Below are 6,467 nucleotides of genomic sequence, written 5' to 3' on the forward strand. Positions count from 1 at the left end.
TAAAGCAATAGGGCTAATTGGTCATGGACTGAAACCTCCAAAACTGTGATTAAAAGTAAACCTTTCCTCTTTTTAAGTTGATTATCTTGGGTAGTTGTTTTAGTAACAGAAAGCTGACTGCCACAACTGCCTTTAAACAAAGGACATCTGATGGATGTTGTAGACCCACTGGTAAAAGTGCACATCTCTTCATTCTGTCCGGCGTTCCTTCACTTTGCAGCCAAAGAGGCCCCTGGAGAGCACACAGTCTAACCGAGGCTGTGGGTCTATTGCCTAAGTGCAGCAAGGTGCTGGGTGAAGGCAGCGGGGTCTCCTAGGGAGGGATGTGTGGGGGCCGAGGTGTAGGCACAGCTCACACTTAAGCTGGATCTTCTCTGGCATCTATCTGGGTACTTGAGGTAGAGCAAGGCTGACCACTGGACAGGGACACACAATGCTGAGGGCCCATTAGAGTTTTGGAGCCGATGGAAGGGTTTTCATTTCTTTTAAAAGGAAAACGTGATCTTTAGGTCCAGGAAAATGTTTTAATATGTCATATTAATATATTCATCTCTATACTGACTCAGATAGGCTTTGATCAGATTTTTTTTTTCCCCCAACAGAGGAAGGACACTTGAGGGCAAAAGTTCCTAGGGCCCAAGGAAGTCATACCATCAACCTGGGTAGGACTGGGACACAGGGTCCTTGTGACCCAGGGAACTGCCTAGGCAGAGTCACAGAGGCAGTAAAGACCCAGTACACGGGGGCTCAGCTGGTGACTTGGCTTCATGGTGCATGGTGGTACAGCCAGAGATGTTCGTACGGTAAAGAGAAATACCCCTTGTTCCTGCAGGCTCAGGAAAGAGCTCCAGGCCCACGTGCCTGTGACTTAGGGATTCCAGACAATGGGATACTTGGGAATTTTAGGACCTGTGGAGTGCGGTCCCCTGGTGATGAAATGAGCCTTCCATTTATAACTGTGCTTCCTCGTCTCTCGGTGGGGAGAGTTGCTCACACAGGTTTGCAGAGGGCCTGGCCTCTGAGTGCAAGTGTACCTTTCCTTCTCTTTTTCCTGATGGCCTGGCCCAGCCCCTGAGCAGCCCAGCCTCCCCCTGCAGTCTGACTCAGGAGTCCTGGGTGGGGCTCTCTGGGCCCAGTAAGCTCTGCAGGGGCTTCTGCTGTGCAGCGGGGCTGGGAGGCTCTGTTTTCACCCCAGTGTCTGCGCCTGGACTTCCAAGAACAGGGCTGCCACCTTCCTTCAGGAGGAGGAGCCTGAGAGCTTGCTGGGGAGATTCCTGGGCTGGCTGCACCCCCATCTAGTTGCAGAAACATAAACAGTCCTCTGTCCTCAGACTCCCATCTTCCTGGACTGCTCTTCCTTTTGGCTCAGAGTGACAGGGAGGGACGGCCCCTCAACAGCCAGAGTGCACAGTGCTGGCTTCCTGACTCTGGTTTGTCAACACACAGGGCCACAGCCTTGAGCACCATGCTGTGATTTGAGGCAGGACTGAAGTGAGGCCGTGTCTTCCAGCATCACCTGATGGGGACACACGGTCACATATGTAAATCTCACACAGTAGGTTGGAGTGCATGCTGCTGTGCACGATGCAAACCCAGGGGCTGTCATGGGTTTGTGGAGATAGCATCTGAATGGATCTAGAAGAAAGAGTCCCATTACTACAGGTAGGAGCTGCAGGAGGTATTTCCAGGCAGAAGAAGAGTCCATTGTGCATAGGACCGGCTGGGCCTGATGGGACAGGGGACAGATGGTGTGGAGGGCTGCGTAAGGCAGAGGAGTTTAAAAGTAGACTGAGTGGGGCGCAGTGGTGCCTGACATCTGAAGCAAGAAAATCATGAGGCCAGCCTGGGCAGCATAAGGAGACCCTTGTCTCAAAAAAAGGGAAGAAAGAAAGAAAAATTCTAAATTATAAGCAGGCTGTAGCCAAACTGGGGAAGTCCTGGAGGAGAGTGCTGGTACCCCTTGGTGGTGGTGTTCTGGGGAACTGCAAGGAAGCTGCTGAGTTGAGGCTTTTGGAACCAGCTGTGCCTGGCGTGGTGGAAATTGCAGGAACCGTGCCTGAGTGCAAGAAGTGTACCTCCTAGTCTTCTTCCTGCAAGACAGACAGGAAGTGTGCTTGGGAGGTCATTCCACTTGTGATTGCATCAAAGAAGGGACACCTAGGAACGGCACTCAGGAACTGTGAAGGACATTGGCACAGTTTTACTGGGGACACAAAAGAGCCATGGCATAAATGGAGAGATTCAGCATGTTCTATTCAGGGAGGGATCAATATCTTCAATGTTTGCGTTTTCCCCAAATTAATTTATGGATTTAATGCCATTTCCAGCCAGAATCTGGGGGGATCACTTTCCAGATATTAGACCATTATAAACTTTAATAAGTTGGTCAGTTTGATATTGGGGTGAAAATAGATAGCACGTTCATAGAACAATCTAGAAAGTGAAGAAACTATAATTTAATAGACTTAGTTAATTTGAACCACTTGAGAAGACATCAGGTTCCCCACTCAGCTCAAACCCCACAATAAATTACACATGGGTCAAAATTTTAAATGTAAAAAATGAAACCATTAAAGTACTCAGAGAAAATTCAGGTGAGCACGGAATTACAAGATGAGAAGCCGTCTTTCTACACATGGTGCCAGAGACGGAAGCCACAGGCCAATGTTGTTTTATTTGAACATCACAGGGAAAGTAAACTTCTGTATGTCTAAAGAAAAAAGAAAAACAAAATGAAAGATGATACACTGAGAAAAATGCGTACTACCTGCTACATCAACAGCTCTGATAACCTGTATGAATGATTCTTATTTTGAATGAACTTACAATAAGAAAGTGGATAAAGGATAGGAATTCACGAGAGAGTAAATGGCAGTAAATGAAAGACAGTTATACAGTCATCAAATAGGTGTCTACAAAATTAAGATACGATGTCAATTTTTTATATCAAATCACCACATTTTGGGGGTGTTGTTTGTTTTGGGGGAAGCTGGTGCAAGCTGGGCATGTGTGTCAAGGACTCTCGTTGGACTTTGGGAGGGGAAGATGTAAGCTTTCTGCCAAGCGGTTTGGCAGTCTGTCTCAAAATCTTTAAAAGAGCTCCTTCTTTGATTCTGGTGATTCTGTTTCTAGGAATGTATCCCAAGGCAACAGTTAAACTTGCAGCCAGAGACTCCTGTGCAAGGATGTTCACCACCATGTTATTTATAAAGGGGAGCGTTTGGAGGCCATTGGAACACCCAGTCGTGGGGAATGACTCACTGCGAGGCCTTGGGAACAGTTCTGGAGGATGCTTAGTCACACGGGAACTTCATGATCTAGGGCTAAATGGAGAAGGCAGGAAGATGGGGGGCTGGAGCGAGAGGCAGAGGAGGCCCGTGCGGAAGAGGCGGGGGCCAGTGTGCGCTCAGGAGGCAGCAGGAGCTGGGTGTGTTAGAGAACGGCTCGTCCTCGATTTTTTTTCACGTTGCTTTCCGTGAATTTTGATGGAGCAGACACTGGGTACAAGGTGCTACCATTCAGGCTGTGTTTGGAGAAGACGGAGAGAAGGTTTGGCTAGACTGTACCAAGAAAGGGGGTGCTAGCACTCTGCAGGCTCTCACTCGGGGTAACAGACCTGACGCTCTGCCTTGTGTCCTTAGCCACCCTGGGAGCTGCTGTGTGTGTGTCCCGTGTCCTCCCCACCCAACCCTCCCACCCCCGCTCCTAGTGTATATGAGGGATCAGGAAATCCAAAACCAAACCACAGAAAACACTTAGGATATGGAATTTTTAAAATTAAAAAAAAGGAATGCAAAACTCTTTAAAGGAAAGATTATGCTCTACTTAAAAACAAATAGATATGTGATATGTGTATATATGTGTGTGTGTGTGTGTGTGTGTGTGTGTGTGTGTGTGTGTATAGGGAAAAGACTGGAAAGCAGCATGCCCAAGTGGTATTTCTTTTTAGTGCTGGCAGACTCATGAGAAATCTATTTTTTTTCTTATGAGCAGCCTGGATTACTTATTTAAAAAAAAAAAACAACAACCTTATTGCCAGGCAAAGTAGTACATGCATGTCACACCGTCATACCCATGGCTCAAGAGGCTGAGGCAGGAAGATCTCAAGTTCGAGGCCAACCTCAGCAATATAGCAAGGCCCTAAGCAACTTAGAGAGACCCTGTCTCATAAAAAAAATATATAAAATGAAAAGGGCTGGGGATGTGGCTTAGTGGTTAAGAGTCTCTGGATTCAACCCCCAGTTTGAAAAAAAAACCCAGCTTTATTGTGGAATAATTGATATATAATTTGCATACACTGAAGGTGCTCAGTTTGATAAGTTTTGACATAGGGTACACCTGTGAGACCAACCCTGCAATTAAGATAGTGTACATATCCATAGCCCCAAAGTTCCTTAGCCTCCTCTATTCTCTCCCTTCATCCCCAGTTCTTCTGCAGGGCAATCCCAGACCCTCCTTTGGTCACTATTCTGATTCAGCATTTCCTAGACTTTTGTTGGAATGGAATCATGCAGTGGTGTTCTCTTTAGCTTCTTTCATTCCAGTCATTTTGCCATTCTTCTAGGGAGCTGGGTGTGTCAACTGTTCATTCCTTCTCATTGCTGAGTAGTATTCCAGTGTATGGATGTAGCACAGTTTTCTCAGTCCAAAGAATGACTTAATAAAAATATCCACCTTTTGAAGCATGCCCCAAGTCTGGCTTGGGTCCTGGGTGTTTGTTCTTTTCCATTTGGTCTTCTCTGGAGATTTGGGGGAGGTTCCCCAGGCCTGACAGTGACCCTGAGAACAGCAGACTGGTAAGCCCAGAGGGTGCATGCACCATCATGAGCCAAACACAGAGCTCTGGCAAGCCTTTGAACTCTTGAGTGCAAATAAGGTGTATCCTCATAACCGGAGCTGTGGTGGCAAGGAGGCTTGGTACTGGTCAGTAGGAATTTTGAAGAATTGCCCTTGCACTTGGCCTCCAGCAGAGTTCAAGGTATTGCCAAAAGAGCTTGACCTCTCTCACAGATTGGTGTTGACTCACTTTTGTGTACCTCTCCTGTCCTTGCCTGGCACCATGAATGGCTGGCAGCTCCCTCCCCGACCTCCACCAACAGACCAGCCTCTCGGCCCAGCTGTCATGCTGTGCCCAGCCCCCTGTAGCTCTTGTCCTTCACCCGGGTGGAGCTGACAGTCCTCCTTCCTCTGTTCCTGGGTGATTTTTCACGTCTCCCCTGTTTCCTGGATTAGTAAGAACCCAGAAGCTCCTCCAGGGCTCCAGGTGACCCCGGGGCTCTGGACAGAGTCACGTTCTTCCAACCCCAGGCATCCTGGTCCTTACAGGCAGAGTGGCAGCTGTGGCCTGCTCCCCAACCCCATGCCTTGCCTGGGGGTCCCAGGAGGTACCTCCCACATCTCAGGAGTGAGTCTACCTTGATGCTCTGCCCTGGCCACCTGCCAAGGGCCGCTGCCAGGGCCCAAAGAGAACCCTTAGCTACTTCTGGTCCGTGTAGAAAGGGGGCAGCCAGGGGCAGCTCCTCTCCAAGGCTCTGTGTCCCCTCGTCCCTGGGCCTGAGTGTCCTGAGGCTGTGGTGTGATGACCTTATCAACACCATGCATGACAAGTCAGACCTAGGCCTTGGGCCGGGCCAGGCATTGGACACTCCCATCCTGGCTGAGCTCCTTCCTCTCATTATTTCCCTACCCTGCACACCCTGTGCCACCCCTTCACCAGAGCTACTTGTCCTTGCAGTGACTATGTCCGTGAGTAGGGCACTGATCTGGGGGCCTAGGTCGGCTCCAGACCATACACACCTGCCACTGGGCACCTGCTGGCTCTGGGCACTGCCCTCTAGGGGCTGAGGCCCTGCGGTGGGAGCAGCCTCCTCTTTCTCCTCTCCCTGGGGCCCTAGATGCCTGGAATGACCCAGGGGCTGGGGGTTGCTGCACATGGTCTGCCCATGGAGAGCTGCTGATCGCACCTGTGCGCAGAGCCTCGGTCCTCAGGCATCTGCTCAAGCCCTTGGCCCAGTGGAAACACCAGGGGAGGGGCCTTTGGTGAGGGCCCTCGTCATGGACACCAGCGTGGAAAGTCAGCTCTGTGAACCTGGGAACCGGCCCCCGAGGAGGTGGGGGTCTGGGGCTGGACGGGGCCAGGACTCCTCTCCTTCTCGCAGGGGTTCCTAGGTTTTGAAATATCTACCTTGGGGGATGGAAACGAGCAGTCAGCTGGCCTGGCCAGCATCCAGCCGGGTAACCTTAGAGCCACCACCAGCGGGGATCAGACTCAGCTTATGTAACCCGAGGGCCGGGTGTGGGTGAGCCCGGAGCTGCAGGGGGAAGCTCCTGTGGGGCTCGGCCCTCCCGGTCCCCATGTGATGGTGCTGTCCCCTTGCCTGCATCATGGCTGGGGTGCAGCTGGAAGTGAGCTGGGAGGCTGCGGCTTCGGTGGTGGGGCCTGCCTGGGGGTGGGGGTGGGCGGGGCC

Source organism: Marmota marmota, unplaced genomic scaffold, assembly GCF_001458135.2.
Source record: "Marmota marmota marmota unplaced genomic scaffold, marMar, whole genome shotgun sequence".
Lineage (NCBI taxonomy): Eukaryota > Metazoa > Chordata > Mammalia > Rodentia > Sciuridae > Marmota > Marmota marmota.